Raw genomic sequence first — 22500 nt, 5'->3', positions numbered from 1 at the left:
CTTTATAAATTGTAATGTCATATGAAGGTACGTTTTGCAATGTCATTACTCTGACATGTGAGGGATAACGCCCACCGACGTCACCTGTTATACGTGACTCATGGACAAGGGGAAATGCCATTAACTCGGCGTCACGCAGCGCCAATTTTCTTAATATCGATATTTCTCCACATTACTTCATCCAAATTCTGTAATTTTTGCAGGATAAATGTTGTACAAAAATGTAGTTTCGGGTCAAAGTGGAATGGTTGTTGTCATAAGTCAGCGGCGTTAGTTTGAGCACATAATTGACGTTTTGTTTACATGTGTTCAATGTAAGTCAATGGGAGCCGGAAATCCATAAATAGCGGCGTCCAAAGAATCTTTTGCCGGATAGCATGACGGCCGCCGTCATGCTATCCGGCAAAAGATTCTTTGGACGCCGCTATTTATGGATTTCCGGCTCCCATTGACTTACATTGAACACATGTAAACAAAACGTCAATTATGTGCTCAAACTAACGCCGCTGACTTATGAAAGCAACCATTCCACTTTGATACGAAACTACATAATTGTACAACATTTATACAACAAAAATCACAGAATTTGGATCAAGTAATGTGGAGAAATATTATGCAAAGTGTCAACCCCTAACAATGTGCCCATTGCCCAAATTTATGGTCGACTAATGTCGAATGTCAGAGTAATGACATTGAAAAAGGTACCTTAATGATACACTTCAATTTATAAAGGTACGAAGTAGAAAAAGAAAAACACAATTTATCAGATGGATTACCCAAATAATTTGTAACAAAGTACAACATTTATTCGAGTGCACATCTATTCTCAGACCTATAATGGGTGTTAAATATTCCACAACCACTAGATGGCAGCATGACACAGCACATAAAGTACACATACGTGTCGCTGCGACCTGAAGGATGGCGTGGTTGAATATCCACTCCTCCTGCACTTCGGGTCTAATAGCGGGTGAATTGTATGACCACCAGATGACGCCATTTCACTGCACCTCGGGCCTAATAGCTGCTGTAACTTCGTTTAAGTAATACCGGTAAGCCCCGAGGAGCTGACGGTTACACTGAGGGGCGTTGTTAGCCACGCTGCGCAAGCCGGGTACAGAAGTAGCCCATAATCTACAGTCGCGTGTGTACGTGGTGATTTATTCGATGTCTTTACAATGAACAAAATAATAACATTAAAGACATAGCCTACATAAGAAAGATAGGCTAAATAATAACACTGAAAAAGTAAAGAAGCTTTATATAACATTGTTATATAAGCTTACTGAAAATCAAATAAAAGCCCAGCCTACAATTGTCTTCCACAGACAATATGTCCTACAGATGATAACAACATAAGAACATAGCAGGCTAACCTAGGCCTAAGTCTCATGTTGGCCTGTAGCCTAGCCCTAGCCTACCAAGCACGGTTTTGTCTGGGTCTGCGACAGTGAAATAGCTTCAATGATATTAATTGTTAAGTCACCAATGAATAGCTTGAATGTCATCAGCCTATTTTCAAAAAATCATCTCAGAAAACCACTAGTAGCCTAGGCTAAGTGGACATAGTCTGAAATGGAGTTGGATAAACTCACCCAGAATGTGTGGGTCTTGCTCCAAGGTCACATTTCTTGTGATTTATCTTTTGTAGATTGTGGTCACATCAGGCAAAAATGTGGGGCCGGGCCTCATCTTAGACACCTAGCTGGTAAGCGAAATAACTTGCGGTTATTGCAGACGGTTGATTGCAGACGTGCTGAATAGGGACTATTTCTCTCTTAATTGTCTGACCAGCCTACTTCATATCAACGGAATTCACCCAAATGCTACGACCCATAGCTTAAAGGTATGCCTTGTTTGTTCTTATGCGTATTGCATAGGCTTAAGCCTATGCGCGTGCAATAACATGATTTCAGCCTTTTTATGCAATGGCCTGGTTTGTCGCTTTGGACAGCTGATAGCAATGATTTTCGTATGTTTACCTTCAACTAATTCTTGTTACACTCATTATAACTGATGGTTTTTGTACGAACAAAGAACAATTGTGTACAAAGTTGTCCGAAGTGAACGGTGAAGAATATGATGCATGATGCTAGCATGGCAAATGCTTCAGAAAACAGTAATTATATGGGTGCCATTGTATTGTTTTGGGATGTTGAACATGCAAGGATCATACACTGGTAGGCAAATGGAACACATAGTACCATACTTTGTGATAACATTTCATTCCAATGCCTGTAAGGATTCAGGAAACACAATTGGCTACCAGCTGTTCATATGGTAAATGGCGGAACAGAAAGGCGTCACTGATCTGGAGATCTTTAACAACACTAATGCTACAATAGCTTTTGGCCACATTATATTAAAATGTCACTATACAATAGGCCTTATCAGTGCTACACAGTGTTTTAGGGTATAGGCCTAGTGTTTGTTCTGTTGTTATGGAAGTTCCACCTACTTCTTATACATAATGAAATAGCCTTCCAAAAGCTTGAAGCGGAGCTTTGCTACCAACGTTATCGAGTGGGTTAATGTCGCGTAGACGCGCACTCGCATTGAATCAACGCTCATACCACCACTTCATTGTATGCCTTTATGTTTGATGACACAAAATTAGCAAGTATTTCCTCCTGATTGCAGAAACGTTTGTTCTCTTTTTTAGTCAGTCGTCAGTCTGCGGTCCCTTGATTAATTGCGCAGCAAATTATCAGACGAAGCACCGGCCATAATTTCACTCCACTTCAGGACTGGTGGCGGCCCGCAAAACGGGCTAAACGTTAAAGGCCGTTGAGTAGCCTATAAGGGTTATAACATATTTATAATGGGAAAATAGGGTCACATCATATCTTCCATATAATAATAATATATTAGGCTTATCTTACATTGTGTTAATTGAAGTGCCAATCCAATGCTGGTGGTTAGGCTACCCATTATTGTTTCAGTAAATTGACTGAATTGCAGTACGCTTGGCCCCTTACATTGATGACCAAAAATAATGTTGACTCTTTAAGATGGGGGAAAGAGTCGAGAGTCGAACACACTGAACTAACTGATCATTGTTGTAAATGTCCATGTATCATCACTTGCTATATGTTAAAACGAACCCCTGTTCGATTGCAGAATGACCCTCCGTTGGATCCTTCTCATCATTCTCACAGCAGTCCTATCTGCTGAGAGACCTGTGGTGACACCTGGACCTCCCTATGGCATTGTGCTCGAAAATGCTCAAGGAATCCTTCTTACAAACTGTCGGATCCACACCCAGCGGATATATGTCAGTCTTGATCCATGGCAGGTGTATCGCACATATAGAAACCTATATACACAGATATATCCAAACACATCCATGGATCTACGACAACATAAAGCTGTTGAAGATGCTTGTCACACAACCATGCACATGCTACAGCAGTTGCAAAAGTTTGTAGTTGATCCGGATGCCATTGGTCGCAAAGGACAGTTAACAGGTGTACCTACAATTGGGACATTGTTACAATTTGGTATTTCAGCTGCTAATGCAATCAGTATAACATCCATGACAAAACATGTTAGACAACTGAGGGATGAGATGCCAGACATAAAAAGTACAGTCAAGCACAACGCAAAAACATTTACTGAAGTCAAACAAACACTGCAGGGAACCATTGTTATTGTCAATCAGCACTCTGCCATGCTACATCAGACCCTACTTATGTTTGACACACTAGATGACCGAACCGCAGAATGGATATTTGCATATATGATGCAGGACCTGTTAACAGAGGTTGCCAGCTCAGTCTCCAGTTTAAGTAGTGGGGTAATTCCCTCATACCTAGTCCCTATTAGTATGGTGAACGATGTAATAGCATATACTACTGCTACTTCTGATGTGCAAGACTTACAAGTGCATCTTGCATATGGTCTTGGCAATGCAATTCCTGTACATGTCAATCTGGCAGATTTGGAAATTGGATTCCTACTGAACATACCTATCATTAAGAGAAAGGACATCTACAGATTAAAATCTGTCCTGAATGTAGGGTTCTGGAAGGATAATGTCCACATACAGTTCAAAACACCATCCATGGTAGCGTATCATGATGACAACCCATTTCTGCACTACATGCCTAACTTCAACATGTGTACCTCCGTGAAAGACATCAACTGGATCTGCCCTACTACTCCGTTCTTAAGAAAGCCACACAAACTCTTTTGCGGTGTGTTTCCTAGCCTTAGTCAACAATGTACAGGTACTATGACCCTCAAGGATAATAGATCAGAAACAAGAGTAGAAAGCATAGGTGATGAATGGCTTGTCAGCACTCCAAACACTGAAGTTCTGTTAAGTCATGAAGAGCAGCACATGACCCTCCCAATAACAATCTCCAACCAAACAGTGTTTCTCAATGTTCCAGAGGGAGCAGTCATTCACATTGACAACAACATTGTCTTACACCACCTCAGTGTTGACGACACAGAAATTGAAATACCAAATGCATTCCAGTGTCATCATGACCTCAACATTACAGATGAGCTGCAGCAGCTTCTGGTTGAGGGGGCCCAAACGGTTGAGTTCTCCCTGGACAAGACAGCTTCAAATATGGTTATATGTAGGGGGACATCTGCAAGATGCTTACATACAACACATCTGGCGAAACTACTGTGAACAGTGAGATCACATGACTGTCACAGCGTTATAACCTAGGCTAAGATACATGAACATGGTGCATCTACAAATGTAATAAAAATGGTCATGTGTTGTGATAGCTACCACAACAACCCCAAGACAAAGCTGACTCCACACATGCCCTGGATAGTGATGAAGGGACCGCTGAGGTAGGACAAGTTGTTGTGTTTGTGTGGAATTGTAGTGATTCCATGAATTGCATTAGCAATGAGCAGTTACTTGACTATAGTTATGTATTGGGCTGGACAGAGAAGAGGTATGTATATTGAGAGGACTGTTTTTCACTGGCTGAATGCTACGTCTCTAATGTTATTAATTAGTATGAGTTGCATTTAGGATGGATTTTCAGCAGATATGACATCTGCAACCAACCCTGGCAAGGACGAAGCACAGACAGCTGATGTCAGTGGGCTGCACAAGCAAGGGGTATGTGTGTTGAGAGAAATGTGTTTCACTGGCCAAGTGCTACATTTCCAATGTTATTAATTACTGTGAGTTGCATTTAGGATGAACTTTCAGCAGATGCCACATCCACCACCGACCCTGGCAAGGGCCGAGCACAGAAAGCCGGTGTCAGAGGACGGCACAAAGAAGGGGTATGTATGTTGAGAGAAATGTGTTTCACTGACCAAGTGCTGCATTTTACTACAATGTTATTAATTGTTGTGTGTTGCGTTCATAGGATGTTTATATCACCACTGTCACACATGGAAAAAACAGAGGCAGAAAAGGACCACTATGGCAGGGTAGGGATCCCATAGCCAAGCTGCCAGTCATGAAGTTGACAGCACAGGCAGCAACAAAGTTGCTCCCTATGTGTAGCCAGCACACATGGCTCACCAGTGATATGATTGACACAGCTATGTATTTGCTGGCCAAAAAGTACCCAGAAATTGATGGACTCCGGTCTGTGGTTACATTTAGTGCACTCCTAAATGGTGGCATAGTTGGAACACCCACTGGCAAATTCATCCAGTGTCTCCATGTGCGAGGCAACCACTGGGTGACAGTCAGCAATATGCACTGTGATCCTGGTCAGCTGGTTGTGTATGATAGTCTGAGGCAAATGCCAGATAAACAGATGACACAAATGTTGTCTTGGCTTGTGCGGCCTGAGGCCAAACAGTTCACTGTGATTATACCAAAGGTGCAGCAGCAGAGAGACGGCTCAAGCTGTGGATTATTTGCTATAACATTTGCTTATGCACTGTGCAAACTGAAAAAACCTGAAGAATGCCAATACACTGCGAGTAGCATGCGAAGAACATTATACAACAACATGAGTAAGACTGAGGCAGAGGTAGCCATAGAGCCCAGCGCTGAAATAACATACGAAGCGCAGACTTGGTATACAAATGTGGAAGTGTTTTGCATTTGTCGAACAGCATGTAATGACAAAATGATGGTGCAGTGTTCAAACTGCCCAGAATGGTATCATCCGACATGTGTCCAAATACCACAGAGAGCACTAAAGGGTCCCGAGATGTGGTTTTGCCCTACATGTGTGAACATCTTACAGAAGTCAAAATAAGATGTTTTTGCCCGGCTGTCCAAAAGCCTTTGCATTAAGTGAACTGAACATGTTACATTGCCTCTGTTGTACTCCTAAATGGGATTTGGGCCAAAGACAGTCAGAAATGCACATGTGCTTTATTTCTGAGTACACATAGTAGTGGACAGCAATAATTTCATGTATTACTGTGTGATCACATGTGCCATGGCAGAGTAGATTTGGACTTAGCGTTGTATGTATCAATAACAATTGTATGAATTGGATGAATATATTTGTGATGATGAGGTTATGACCATGTGAGGCCCAGAGAGGTTGTGTTGTGTAACTTATTTTACACTAAACAATATGTTAATTGTGAAATGAAGTGTAATGTTTCAACATTGTGCCTGTACATCATTTGTGATTTACAAATGTGATTGGGCAATTTCTTCACTTTCACATGAGTGGAGGATGCAAAGGAGGGTGAACTTCATTCCTGTATATGAATGTTTTGTATTACTGTGTTGTATTACTGTCTTTCTCACTGTGGTTTAGTTTATTTCATGCTGATTACTTGTAATCCTACATGTACACAAATGCACTAATTAAGAGCTTGAAGCGTGCATCTGATGATTTCTATGTGATTCCCTTAATGGTGTATGCTAAGTATGACTCAAAGTTGCCTTTCTGCTTGACACATTGTGACTGTTGGAGTTATGCACGTGTCCTTTCAATAAACAACTTTGTGTAGAGGTCCACATTTGTACCTGATAATTTCTCTCTCTCTCTCACACACACACACACACACACATACAGACATGAATGAAGCCTCATTAGTGTGTTTACATACATCAATAAATTCAGTTCAATGAAGATGAAGACATCTGTTCTTTGTATGGTTGTTTCTGTATTGCTCTCTCTCTCTCCGTCTGTGTATGTATATATATATATATATATATATATATATATATATATATATATATATATATATATATATACATATTATACACATACCTACATCCTACATACACATATAAATGTAGTGTGACAAGTGTGTAACAGACAGCAATAACTTCAATTCAATGAAGATGAAGACATCTGTTCTTTGTATGGTTGTTTCTGTATTGCTCTCTGTCCGTCTGTGTATATACACAGACCTACATACACATATGAATGTAGTGTGACAAGTGTGTTTACAGACAGCAATAACTTCATCTCAATGAAGATGAAGACATCTGTTCTTTGTATGGTTGTTTCTGTATTGCTCTCTCTCTCCGTGTGTGTGTGTATATATATATATATATATATATATATATATATATATATGTATATTATACACATACCTACATACACATATTAATACATATATATATATACAGACATACATACACATATAAATGTAGTGTGACAAGTGTGTTTTCATACACCAATAACTTCAGTTCAATGAAGATGAAGACATCTGTTATCTGTATGGATGTTTCTGTATTGCTCTCTCTCTCTCTGTTTATATATATATATATATATATATATATACATCTCTCTCTCTCTATATATATATATATATATATACACATCTCTCTCTCTCTCTCTCTCTCTATATATATATATATATATATATATATATATACACATACATACAGACATGAATGAAACATCACAAGTGTGTTTACATACAGCAATAGCTTCAGCTCAATGAAGATGAAGACACATCTGTTATTGGTATGGTTGTTTCTGTATTTCTCTCTCTCTCTCCGTCTGTGTTTGTGTATATATATATATATATATATATATATATATATATATATATATATATATATATATATATACATATTAAATATATACATACATGCACCATGCACATATAAATGTAGTGTGACAAGTGTGTTTACATACAGCACAGTTCAGTAAAACCGACGACCTGTTCTGTATTGGGCTCTCTCCCTCTCTCTCTCTCTCAATAGTACATACAATACATATGCATATATTACTGTATGTGTGTGTGTGTGTATATATACACATATCTCTCTCTCTCTCTATATATATATATATATATATATATATAGAGAGAGAGAGAGAGAGAGAGAGAGAGAGAGAGCGAGAGATATGTGTATATATACACACACACACATACAGTAATATATGCATATGTATTGTATGTAGTATTGCATTACTAACCTATTGTCATTTGGTTCGTTCTATTGACATGGAATGAATGAACAGGCACACGCGACTATGGAGTAGGTGTACTTTGCAATTCAGATTGTGCGTCGTGGCTGACAACGGCCCTAAAATCGCGAGTATCGAGGTTTATTGCTGGTTCCTGCAGTGCAATGATGTCATCTGCTGGCCGTGCCGCGCAATAGCGCCACAACATACGTAATTTCACTGGACACTACGGTAAAAATGTGTTTTTTCCTTACGGATATTCGTGTCATCCAGCTAACATATTGCTTAATTCTTTTGACATTTCGTTCCTTTATTAATTGTAATGTCATATAAAAGTACGTTTTTGAATGTCATTACTCTGACATATGAGGGATAACGGCCACCGACGTGACCTGTTATACGTGACCCATGGACAAGGGGAAATGCCATTAACTCGGCGTCACGCAGCGCTCATTTTCTTAATATCGATATTTCTCCACATTACATGATCCAAATTCTGTGATTTTTGTTGTATAAATGTTGTACAATTATGTAGTTTCGTATCAAAGTGGAATGGTTGTTGTCATAAGTCAGCGGCGTTAGTTTGAGCACATAATTGACGTTTTGTTTACATGTGTTCAATGTAAGTCAATGGGAGCCGGAAATCCATAAATAGCGGCGTCCAAAGAATCTTTTGCCGGATAGCATGACGGCGGTGTCTCTGCAACCCCGAAAGCACCACAGTTCCTCTGGAATGTTATCGCGAACACAGCCGGCATTCCGTCGTAGTGCGATCAGCTGGTTCCTTGTGTAGACAAGCTTGCTGTCGCTGGAGCGTTGTAATATGACCGTATCCATGGGATAGAATAAAAACACTCCTCAAAGTGTGTAAAAAGTGTGTAATCCAAAAAGTTACGAAGTAAAAAGTAAACAAAAAGACGTAGAAACAAACACTAAGACATGGAGCTGCTGAGAAGGCTGCCACACTTGACGGCGCCGGAACCGGATAGTTCACTTCAGTGGAGGATTGCTCTGTAAACTCTTACCTTAAGAATACACACAGTTCACTTCAGTGGAGGATAGCTCTGTAAACTCTTACCTTAAGAACACACTCAGTGGAGGATTGCTCTTTAAAGGAACACGCCACCCAAAATCAGTAGTGATATATGTTCTTACCGTAACTTTCACGAGTTGAGTCGTACCTCTCCCGCGTCGGTAGGTGCACTCAAACGCTCTGTCGCGCGGCGCGAATGTGTTAGCATGTTGCTATGCTAGCGGGCTCTGCCGTGGCCGTAGAGAGAGGCACATAGCAGTATTCAAACACCTCCACGTTTTACCTACTTAAATACAGTTGCACGAGTAGTTGATGAAAAATGTTAGGGCACACAACATGAAACGTGACGATTTTCCAAGCGAATAAACATGAGAACTACAATGTGTGGCGCAATAGCACTTGGGAGTACTTCGACCTAGCGTGGTAATATTATTAACACCTAATTGTAGATCCTATCCACCACAGAGTTTAGACTCCATGCTGGATCGACCCTCAGCCTCTCCCTCCCCTCTGAGCGAGAGAGGCACACACACTAGAGATGCGCTATTATTTCAACCATAACTGCATAGCAAAACGTATCATCCATCAGCCATCCATCAGCACCAAAGTTTGTTGACCAATTTTCAAAACGGCACCTGCCCACCATCCGCTGGTTGTTTTAATGTAGGCTATATGGGTGATGCAGCGCTGCTGACGTGAGGCTAGAAAGCCCTTGCCTGTTCTAGAAAGACTGATCTAATGCAGCAAATATATTAAAAGGCAAAAGTCGTACATTGGCTAGGCCTATCCCCAGAATATCTGCAGCAAACTCAGTCTCTGTCGCGCAAAACAGTCTCCAAATAAAACGCACATCGGCCTGTTGCCTATTCTGCCAGCTTGTGACAATATATCGTCCAAAATGCTTGATTGCATTGCATTCTCCACATTTTTAGCTACATTTTCATGTACCACATCAGCATTTTTGTTCAGTGAATCTTTTGTAAATTGCTTTACAATTACCGTCGGGCCTATAGGCCTATTGCCTGGCTTGCCTCAGCTTCGGTCACGTCCTTTTACAATTGTATCATTGTAATAAAAAACGCAATTTAATATATTTGCTGCATTAGATCAGTCTTAATATATTTGCTGCATTAGATCAGCTGCATTAGATCAGTCTTTATTTGCTGCATTAGATCAGTCTTTATTTGCTGCATTAGATCAGTCTTTCTAGAACAGGCATGGGCTTTCTAGCCACACGTCAGCAGCGCTGCATCATATAGCCTACATTAAAACAACCAGCGGATGGTGGGCAGGTGCCGTTTTGAAAATTGGTCAACAAACTTTGGTGCTGATGGATGATACGTTTTGCTATGCAGTTATGGTTGAAATAATAGCCCATCAGCGCATCTCTAGTGTGTGTGCCCCTCTCGCTCAGAGGGGAGAAGCTGAGGGTCGATCCAGCATGGAGTCTAAACTCTGTGGTGGATAGGATCTACAATTAGGTGTTAATAATATTACCACGCTAGGTCGAAGTACTCCCAAGTGCTATTGCGCCACACATTGTAGTTCTCATGTTTATTCGCTTGGAAAATCGTCACGTTTCATGTTGTGTGCCCTAACATTTTTCATCAACTACTCGTGCAACTGTATTTAAGTAGGTAAAACGTGGAGGTGTTTGAATACTGCTATGTGCCTCTCTCTACGGCCACGGCAGAGCCCGCTAGCATAGCAACATGCTAACACAATCGCACCGCGCGACAGAGCGTTTGAGTGCACCTACCGACGCGGGAGAGGTACGACTCAACTCGTGAAAGTTACGGTAAGAACATATATCACTACTGATTTTGGGTGGCGTTTAAACCTTTAATCCTTTAAACTCTTACCTTAAAGGTGACCTTGGCAACTATTTCAACGTAATAAACCCGTTTAGAAATCATTTGGATGGTTAAGTGACCTGTTCCGGTGAAAATAGTGACTTACCACGCTGCGCCTAGCGTCCCCAGGCGGAAAACCAACCTTGCAACATTGAGACTTACCGTCCCGGAAAGAGAAGTGATAAACAATAAACTCATTTTAAATCGTGTTTCTTACCTTGTAACATCCAGATAGTTCTGCCAAACTTATGCTAACCGTTCGCTAGCTTGGAAACAAATCCATGTGCTTTATCGTTACCTTTTCCCACAGTTTGAAATAGCATAATGCACAATTTCTCCAGCAGAGGGGGAAATCCTGCAAGTTTCCCTTTAAGAACACACTCAGTGGAGGATTGCTCTGTAAACTCTTACCTTAAGAACACACTCAGTGGAGGATTGCTCTGTAAACTCTTACCTTAAGAACACACTCAGTGGATGATTGCTCTGTAAACTCTTACGTTTGGTGCTCTATCTCTCTCTCTCTCTCTCTCTGCTCCTGTTCAGTATTTAGTCATCATCCATTTGAACAGGAAGTGAGTGAGTATGGGGAAATACACAAAGATTTCCACAATACTTCTGTTTATTTAATAAAAACACCATATATATGGCATTCACAACCTTTCATTAGTAGCCCCTACCAGTATTTCTTAATCAATTGGCAATATTGAGTGTGTGAGTGCGGGCCTCTTGTGATCGGACCCACACACACTATCTGTGTGTCTGTGCGTGTGCTTGTGAGTGAGTGTGTGTGTAATTTTAGGTTCACCATTGAGCGGATGACCTTCTCTTGCTCCACTTCCCCTTTAGACAGGCCACACACACTCACGCACACACACACACACTCACGCAGAGTGACACAATATCTTCAACTCAACCTCATTGTAGCAACAAGTATCAAGGGCTGCCTTACATGTGCACTCACACACACACACACACACGCTCACACACACACACGCTCACACACACACACGCACGCACACACACACACACAAACACTCAGGCACACACACTGGCATGCAGACGACACACTACCAGCCTTGTGTGTGTATGTGTGTGTGTGTGTGTGTGTGTGTGTGTGTGTGCAGGCTCGGACTGGTAATCTACAACCGGGCAAATGCCCGGTGGGCCGGTCCACATGTGGGCCGGTGACCTCCGGGATTTTTGTTATTTTTATTTTTTAAAGTTATTTAGCCTATTTGCGGCCCGTCGTGTAGGCCTAGGCCTAGGCTATAAATGCAGTTGCATCCATTTGGCTTGGGGGGTGACAGGTCAATCATTTTGGCCTCTTCATGACAGGTTCAGTGTGTGTTACGATCGCGCCCCCCTGCCCGACCCCTCAAGTGGATTTGTCCAAGCAGCCGCTAGTTCGAGTGCATGGTAGCCTAGGCTGTAAGTGCCCTCCGCTGGCTGGTGTTCACATTATCACAGTTTAACCGTAAACAGCAAACAGAGGTCTAGTTTTATTCCATAAATATATTGTTTTTATAGACGTTAGTTGCACGCGCTACCAAGAGCTTCCATTTACTGCACCATGTAGGCTATAGTGCGGTTCTGTCAACATAAAAAAACTACGGGTAGCCTACAATTTTCGCACAACTTGTGTAAAAAGTGTAGCACAGGTTAAAGAAAACCCATTCATTTTTGGAGCTGATCCTACTCAAAAGGAACTTCAAAGTATTTCCCATATAGTAGGCCGAGCCTTTTAGCTCACAACGACAGTGAAAGTGAAACTGGGAAAGTGGTCTCTCCACCGAGTGTTACATTAGATGCACAATCAATCGCGAGTCGATGCAGGTAAAAAGTAGGCTATTAACTGGTAGGTTAGTAACGAACGGTTTAGTATACACTTGTGGTGATAGCCTACAGTTAATGTGAATCGTGGACTATAACCAAAGTAAAGGAGAAGATTTGCACCAAATAAAGGCTGTGTTTGTGTTTCTACAGTGTTGGCACAAAACGTAATTTCTGTCAACTGTCCATGTTCAGTACCCTATATTTTTCATTTAGTCAAGCAGTGACATGTGTTTTTTAAAAATAAATGTGGTTCTTAAAGTGGGGTCCGCAGCACATTGTCAGGAGGTCCCTGACAAAGTTTGCTAAAAAATATTAAATTGTCTCATATGGCGAAAAATGCTACAGTATCAGTATTTGCCCAATTGATCTGCTGATACGTTACATCAATACGTCAAAACACTTTACTATTAATTAACCTCCAACAAAATGAAAGTTATGTGAAGCAAACACTATGTGTTCAACAGTGTTGGGCAAGTTACTTCAAAATCGTAATGTACTATGCATTACTTATTACTGTCATTTCAAAGTAATTTGTTACATTATAATATTACTGTCTCTGAATTGTAAGGCATTACACTACTATTGCATTACTTTTAAGTTACTTTCACCAAAACAACTGGAAATACATATATACATATTCTAAATGTAGCTTATTATGCTCCATGCAGCTCATTACACATCCAGTGCAGGGCTGAGCTAGGTTTAAAGCTAACAACAGAAGAATGTAATAGGCGCAGTGATGGCTCATAATATAATACAAAGAACAATCATAGCCAGAAGGTCAAAGTCTGGTAAATGTCTGGTAAATTGTAATAGAGATACGGTAACTTTAGGCCTACTCATTAAAATCAATAGAGAGCCCACTAGTTATAACCTAAAGCCTAAAGACAAGATACACAATCATTTTTTTCCATTTCTATCCCTTTAATTGAAGTTCACGCCACAAAGCTGGCATGCATTAATGCACAGTAACTTCACAAACGTTAACATAATTATGGCTAAACTTAGCCTACAATAAAACCAGCTTGGAAAAAAAAAACAGGCCAAACAAAGGAACCTTACTATTTGCCAATGGCTAAAACATAGGCTACCAAATAAAGGCTGGTAAAATTTAGATCACTTACAGCTAGACTATGACTATTAGCTATAGTATATTGGGCTTATGACAAAACATGGAACTAAAGTGCTTTAAATTAAATTAAAGTGCTTAGGTCTACTGGGACTCATACAATACAGTTCAGACGTATTAAGTCAAACTTCACACAAAAAAAGTAAGCTTGACTATACAGAAAAAAAAATGGAAATAAAAAACAGCGACATCTTTCAAGATGAAAAGATAATGAAATCAAAATGCTTAGGCCTATTGGCCTTCATCAGAAACACAGCTCAATACAGACTTAACACAAAAAAGTAAGCCTGGCTATACAGGAAAACCTGTTACTACTAAATATACAAACAGAGGTAGAATGCAGAACAAGGCTGGCAAAATTGACCTACATAGCCTGCTTAAGGTCTATAGTGGGGAGCTAACCTATTCCACAACCACAACCACCATTAGCACTGACTGAAATATCTGTTGAAGCGCATCAGGAGAAGGCGCTGAAAGCGTCCATCACCAAGACGGTTGCGTTTTGGGGTGAGCACAAGACTCCCAAGACTGAAAAGTCTTTCTACTGGCGCGCTGGATGGTGTTGGTGCATTATAACGGAGTGCGATTTTTTTAATTCTTGGAAACAGGTGGAGGCTTTCCATCACAGGGGCAGAATTCAAGTAAGACGTTACCTCTGTTTCAACCGACATCGGTGCATCAGCCAAGACATTGACCTGTTCATCAAAGGAGAAAAAGTCCTCCTCACTTGGGGTGACTGCAGCAGGCTGAGCGGCATCGGGCATCAGGGCTGCAGGCTCCTCTGTTGTTAGGGAGCGGCACTCTGTTGTTAGGAGGAAAGTGATGTGGTCTCTTCTGGTTTGCTCTTTTACCCAGCGCAGCTTAAACTTGGGCAGTGAGACGGAAGCCAGTAGTGCAGCCTTAGAATCAATCGTTGCACCAAATCGAGTTTTGATTGCTCCCACAATAAGTTCAGGCAACCCAGTAGTCATTGGCGATAGACCATTTTTTATTGCTAAGGTTTTGGCCATCAGAACCTCTAGTGTTGGTTGAAGCGTCCCATAAAAACAAGTGTCCTCACCCTGTAGGATGTCCAGTGCGACTGTGAAGGGCTTCATGATCACACAATATTCATTGAGAAACTGGTATTCCCTGTCATTCATACATTTAATCTGAAACTGTGTGCAGATAGTATTAATGTCAGTGAGGGGCATTTCTGTGATTCGTGCATAGGCATCAAAGAATGAGTTCCACCGTGTTACTGTGGGGACAATCAACTTTTTCCCACTAACCTCTTCCAGGCGCTCTGCTGCAACTGTGGAGCGGCTGCACTTTGTCCACAGCGCTGAGCATTTGGCTGTAGCACTGCGGTACACCGCTCTTGACTCTGGATTGGTTGACAGCCATTTATCAACCTCATTATTTGCAATTAAATTAAGTGTATGAGCTGCGCATCTATGGTGGGGAGGCAGTACACATAGCCCAGCCTGAGCATCTTCATCATCAGTGGTAAGCACACTGTGAAGGTCTATAAAGTTCACTTCCCCTTCCCCTTCACCCTCCTCCACCTCTTCCTCCTCCTCCTCCTCCACAGATTCAACTTGCTGATACTCCTTAAACGCTTTCACAAAGTTACTGCCGTTATCTGTCACACATGCAGTGACTTTGTCATTAGTAAGGCCATATTCTGAAAAAATGTCCTCAATCTCTGTAGCAATTGTATCATAAGTGTGGCATCCCCTGAATCGTCTACAGGCTACTGCCGCCTTCTTCCGTTTCAAACTTTCCTTATCGATCCAGTGCACTGTCACTCCGAGGTAGCTTCTATTATGCGCACTCCAAATATCAGCTGTGGTGGATACGTAGTGTTGTGCTTCAATGGTCTTTTTTAGTTCCTTTGCCATGACAGCATATGCCTTATCCAAATCCCTTGTGAAAGTCTTTCTGTCTGGCAGTACATGCTGAAAAAATAAGGAAATAGCCAGATATCAAACTCATGCTGCTAAGTGGGCTAAATTAGTTGTGTTTTGATGTTGCCTAAGTAGGCCATGAGCTAGGGTGCCTAGGCCTTACAATGTACCCTCCCCCTCCTCCAAATGAAACCAACTATTTTTGAAAGGTCTGGCCATGCTGAACATGAATTTCAATGTTATCACTGAAGAATTTGGAGTGCACTACCTGTTTCAGTCCCATGAGAAGATTTGGTCTCTATTATTCAGGGAAAAGCTTATTACACCACCTAAACTATAGGCTACATTTTCAAAAAGCTTATCCTAGATGTGATTAAACATGCATGGACACGTCTCACCTTCCTCTACGTCACGGACAGTACATATTCCTATAATTAATTTACCTTGTATTTAAAATGATATCTTCAATGTAAAACTATTAATGGGACTGAAACGGGTAGTGCATCCAAACATGTTCAATGTTAACATTCAAATTTATGTTCAGCTCAGCATGGGCCTTTTAGAACAGTTGGCTTCGTTTAGGGAGGTGGGGGGGGGGCTAGGCTACATTGTAAGGCCCTTTAGCTAATGTTTATTGTATTTAACAGACGTTTTTGTCTGTTTTATCTGGATAGAGATATTGTTATGTCGCTGTTCTGATGGCTATTTATAATTATAGCCAGTGACAACCTGTTGAGGCAATGATAGCTTACCTTGTCATTGCTAGTCTGGACGGGGATCTTGCTGACAAGCTTTCTAAAAGCTGGAGACTCCACTGTTGACAGCGGCTGCATATCTTCAACCACATACTCTGCCACAAGTCTCCTTACTTCTTGAGGTTCAAGTGGTATCGAACGGGAGAATGATAACTTTAGCTGCTTTGTTCTGTCTCCGCTCTCGTCCTCAGTTTGCTTTCTTTTTACTAACTTAATGTTAGCGTGGCACCGCTCTAAATGTTTCGTCAAATTACTTGTGCTATTGCGTGAGGTAGATAGATCTTTTGGTTTCGCACACAAAGTGCACTTAACCTCTATGTTCCTCATATCTTTGTCTCTAACAAACTGAAAATAATGAGAGTATGTCCATCTCGAAAATGTACTGTCCGACGTCGAGCCTGCTTCAGCTTCAGCCATCTTTTACCACTAAGGAAAAAATGTCCTAGGCCTACTATACTTTGCGCGGACTATTTCTCCTCTGCTGATCTCGCGGTGGCGATAGTATAAAAACAAAACACCCATAGATATATGAAAACACCACTTAATTTCGGGTGACAATGCATTGTAACGCGCGTTACTGCCCTTTGTACCGAGTAAATATTACCCTTTTTTTTGTTGGAATGCCTTACATTACCACGTTACAGCAGAAAGCAATACATTACAGTAATCACATTACTTTTGTAACGCGTTACTCCCAACACTGGTGTTCAACACAATAGGCCTACATTTGACAAAGAAACAACAATCCTTTAAAAAAAAATCCTACATAGCTACTGTTAAAATTTGCTAACATGACTATTGTGGTATTGGCACTCTATGTTTTTAAAATCCATATAACATAAGCATCTAATAGAAAAAAAAGCTATACAGCTACATGATTAACTTAAGTTTTATGTGTTGCGATTTTGAGGGGTCCTTGGAGAATTTTCCACTCCATAAGCCCACAAAAGTTTGAGAACCCCTGGTTTAATGCATGGGGTAACATGACGTGAGACACACAGAAGATAAGCCTGTCTTTAGTAGCCTATCCCTGAATCCTGTCCCTCTCAAATCACTTTACAGACAGACACCCCCGGACCCCTGTGTTATTGTGATTAGGAATAGGTCCAAATCTAAATGTTTGGGTTCCGTTTATGAAGTGTTGCTACAGCATAATACTGTGTGCTTGTTATTTTTATTTATTTATTTATTTATTTTAGGGGGGGGGGGGGGGGTCGTCGGTCCAGTGGTGGGCCGATCCAGGAGAAAATTGCCAGGGCCGAATTTTGCTCCCAGTCCGACCTTGTGTGTGTGTGTGTGTGTGTGTGTGTGTGTGTGTGTGTGTGTGTGTGTGTAATTTCAGGTTCACCCCTAAAATTATGCAATATTCATTTTACCACCTTTGTAACATGTACACTACCTACTAATTTAGTTTGACTTTACCGTTGTGTATGACTTTAAACAGGAATTGCGCTTTATCATCACTAAGCATTATGACTTTAAACAGCAAGTGTGCTTTAACATCAGTAAGCATTATGGCTTTAAACAGCAATCAGTAAGCATTATGGCTTTAAACAGCAAGTGTGATATAACATCAGTAAGCATTATGACTTTAAACAGCAAGTGTGATTTAACATCAGTAAGCATTATGGCTTTAAACAGCAAGTGTGATTTAACATCAGTAAGCATTATGGCTTTAAACAGCAAGTGTGCTTTAACATCAGTAAGCATTATGGCTTTAAACAGCAAGTGTGATTTAACATCAGTAAGCATTATGGCTTTAAACAGGCATGATAAGGTTGTGTGTAGCTTGAGTTCCTCCAGCCCCTCATGTTTGTAGGAGTTCATTACTGTGTGTGTGTGTGAGTGTGTGTGTGTGTGTGTGTGTGTGTGTGTGTGTGAGAGTGTGTGTGTGTGTGTGTGTGTGTGTGTGTGTGGGAAGAGTTGAGTTGGCTCCGCCGTTCAACAGTCAGTTCAATCTCGCTCGGTCTCTTTCTGTCTCCCACACGGCTGGACAACGATAAAACAATCATTTCTCTCTCACACTTTTAACCATCTCTCCTTAAATTCACACTTGACTAAGTCAAGGATACAAGGGGTCTGTCACAGTGGATGCTGGGCACTTCACTAAAGTGCCAAGTGTGTGTGTGTGTGTGTGTGTGTGTGTGTGTGTGTGTGTGTGTGTGTGTGTGTGTGTCTGTGTGTGTGTGTGTCTGTGTGTGTGTGTGCACCTCTGTCCACACAGTGGATGCTGGGCACTTCACTAAAGTACCAAGTGTGTGTGTGTGTGTGTGTGTGTGTGTGTGTTTGTGTGTGTGTGTGTGTGTGTGTGTGTCTGTGTGTGTGTGTCTGTGTGTGTGTGTGTGCACCTCTGTCCACACAGTGGATGCTGGGCACTTCACTAAAGTACCAAGTGTGTGTGTGTGTGTGTTTGTGTGCATGCATATGTGTGTGTGTGTGTGTGTGTGTGTGTGCACCTCTGCTGGGCACTTCACTAAAGTACCAATTCAATTCAATTCAATTGAAAAACACTTTATTTCTCCCCAAGGGGCAATTTCCATAGTAACATGGAGCATAGTAGAATAATCAAAGATCCTATAAATATCACTGTTTCAAATACATCAAAGAATAATAAATAGTAAATAGATGTACATGGGTCGATACTGTACTAGAGTCCTGTGCATAGTTTGTGCGTCCTCATCTAGTTAAAGTGCAGCGCAGGGCAGTGCTCACTGGACCATGCCAAGGGCAGTTGGGCTCATTTCTGGCTCTGACCCAGAGGAGGAGTCCTAGTGTAGGACAGGACGGAAGGACAGTCAGTTAGTTGTGGTGGTTGTGGAGTTGAGAAGTTGGACAGCCGTGGGCACACAAGTTGCTTTCCTCCTCTGTGTCCTGCAGGAGAGGCTGTGGAGCCGTCGTCCAGAGGGAAGCCACTCAAAGCAGGAGAACAGGGCATGTGAGGGAGATGGGCCATGTGGGGGAGATGGGCCAGCCAACCTAATGCTCTGTTGCTCACATAGTGACGAGAGCTTTCTAAGGGGAGAGCCAATGATCTTGGAGCAGACCTTAATGGCTCTTTGAAGTGGCCCTCGCTTGGAGAGGCTAATAGAGTGGACCCAACAAGTGAAAGAGAAAGTCATGGTGCTCTCAATAAAGAAATAGTACAATAGAGTTCCTATGTGTTTACTAAGCCCAAATGAGTTGAACTTTCTCAGGAGATACTTCCGCTGCTGACGTTTCTTAAGAATGTCCTGTGTTGGACTTCCATTGCAGGGAGTTCTCCAATCATGTGGCCAAATAGCTGCATTCCACCACTAATTCTACTGCTTCCCCATGGATAGTGCTCATAGCTGCCTCTGCTGTTGTCCTTTGTGTGCTGGAACAAGTCACTAGCATGTCCTTAGTTTTGCTGACGTTTAGTTCCAGATGCTGCAGATCACACCATTCCACAAACTCTTGGAGAGCTGGGCCATGATGGACTGAAGGGCCAGGCAGGAGTGATAGGAGAACTGCATCATCAGCAAATGGAACTAGATGACCAATTGGCTGGGCAGTTGTGCAATCATGGCTATAAAGAATGAAAAGCAATGGGGAGAGCCAGTAGACGTGTGTGTGTGTGTGTGTGAGATCAGAGCATGTTTGCTTAACACGCACTCTCTGTGACCTGTTAGTCAGAAAGGCAATGATGCACCCAATCAGCTGATCATCCAGGTGAGAAATGGAGATGAGCTTCTGGGCCAGGATATTAGGCTGCAGGGTGTTGAACGCAGAAGAAAAGCCAGCAGACTAAAGTCTGGCTATAGAATGAGGGCTTTCCAAGTGTGTATGAATGACTTCACTAATGAATAGTGTTGCATCATCAGCTCCTCTAGCAGTACGATAGGCCAACTGGACTGAGTCCATCTTTGAGTCCAGTGTCCCCATGATGTGCTTTTGAATGACCCTCCCCATTGGCTTCATCACAAGGGAAGTGAGGGCTATTGGTCTCAGGTGCTTCAGCACATTGATGGGGTTTTTCTTTGCTATGGGCACCACTGGAGAATATGTCCACATCTGTGGGACCCTGCCACTGTCCAGAGAGCTTTGGAACAGCAGCTGGAACACATCTTCTAGCTGCTCCGCACAGTCCTTGAGGGTACGAGCGCTGATGTTGTCAGGCCCAGGTGCAGAGTTGTGTTTAGTCCTCTTGAGAGAGCTCACCACCTCCTCTCTACGTATCCAGAGGGAAGATTGCCCACATTTCAGTGATGACACCATGACGTCTATCTGATTGGCGTTATTGATTTCCAATCTAGAATAAAAGGAGTTGAGATCATTGGGGAGGGCGGCTGGGCTGATGTTGGGGACCTGTATGAGGGCGGCTGGGCTGATGTTGGGGACCTGTATGAGGGCGGCTGGGCTGATGTTGGGGGGCTGATGTTGGGGACCTGTATGAGGGCGGCTGGGCTGATGTTGGGGACCTGTATGAGGGTGGCTGGGCTGATGTTGGGGACCTGTATGAGGGCGGCTGGGCTGATGTTGGGGGGCTGATGTTGGGGACCTGTATGAGGGCGGCTGGGCTGATGTTGGGGACCTGTATGAGGGCGGCTGGGCTGATGTTGGGGACCTGTATGAGGGCGGCTGGGCTGATGTTGGGGACCTGTATGAGGGTGGCTGGGCTGATGTTGGGGGGCTGATGTTGGGGACCTGTATGAGGGCGGCTGGGCTGATGTTGGGGACCTGTATGAGGGCGGCTGGGCTGATGTTGGGGACCTGTATGAGGGCGGCTGGGCTGATGTTGGGGGGCTGATGTTGGGGACCTGTATGAGGGCGGCTGGGCTGATGTTGGGGACCTGTATGAGGGCGGCTGGGCTGATGTTGGGGACCTGTATGAGGGAGGCTGGGCTGATGTTGGGGACCTGTATGAGGGCGGCTGGGCTGATGTTGGGGACCTGTATGAGGGTGGCTGGGCTGATGTTGGGGGGCTGATGTTGGGGACCTGTATGAGGGCGGCTGGGCTGATGTTGGGGACCTGTATGAGGGCGGCTGGGCTGATGTTGGGGACCTGTATGAGGGCGGCTGGGCTGATGTTGGGGGGCTGATGTTGGGGACCTGTATGAGGGCGGCTGGGCTGATGTTGGGGACCTGTATGAGGGCGGCTGGGCTGATGTTGGGGGGCTGATGTTGGGGACCTGTATGAGGGCGGCTGGGCTGATGTTGGGGACCTGTATGAGGGCGGCTGGGCTGATGTTGGGGACCTGTATGAGGGTGGCTGGGCTGATGTTGGGGGGCTGATGTTGGGGACCTGTATGAGGGTGGCTGGGCTGATGTTGGGGACCTGTATGAGGGTGGCTGGGCTGATGTTGGGGGGCTGATGTTGGGGACCTGTATGAGGGAGGCTGGGCTGATGTTGGGGACCTGTATGAGGGCGGCTGGGCTGATGTTGGGGACCTGTATGAGGGCGGCTGGGCTGATGTTGGGGGGCTGATGTTGGGGACCTGTATGAGGGAGGCTGGGCTGATGTTGGGGACCTGTATGAGGGTGGCTGGGCTGATGTTGGGGGGCTGATGTTGGGGACCTGTATGAGGGTGGCTGGGCTGATGTTGGGGACCTGTATGAGGGCGGCTGGGCTGATGTTGGGGGGCTGATGTTGGGGACCTGTATGAGGGAGGCTGGGCTGATGTTGGGGACCTGTATGAGGGCGGCTGGGCTGATGTTGGGGACCT

General features: G+C 43.0%; 1 long non-coding RNA gene across 1 annotated transcript; it reads left to right on the top strand.

The window, feature by feature from the left end:
* The first annotated feature begins 4395 nt into the window (after window positions 1-4395).
* Window positions 4396-5990, top strand: LOC143122063 (uncharacterized). Its single transcript, XR_012986585.1, has 3 exons — window positions 4396-5092; window positions 5173-5262; window positions 5349-5990. It is a non-coding gene; the product is annotated as an uncharacterized LOC143122063 (long non-coding RNA).
* The last annotated feature ends 16510 nt before the right edge of the window (window positions 5991-22500 follow it).

This window comes from Alosa pseudoharengus, unplaced genomic scaffold (genome assembly GCF_046254945.1).
Source record: "Alosa pseudoharengus isolate Yale_2024_CS ecotype anadromous, Long Island Sound unplaced genomic scaffold, YU_APseudo_1.1 YU_APseudo_1.1_scf_1, whole genome shotgun sequence".
NCBI lineage: Eukaryota > Metazoa > Chordata > Actinopteri > Clupeiformes > Clupeidae > Alosa > Alosa pseudoharengus.
The sequence above is the reverse complement of the archived record's forward strand: the minus strand, read 5'-3'. Positions and strand labels throughout refer to the sequence as shown.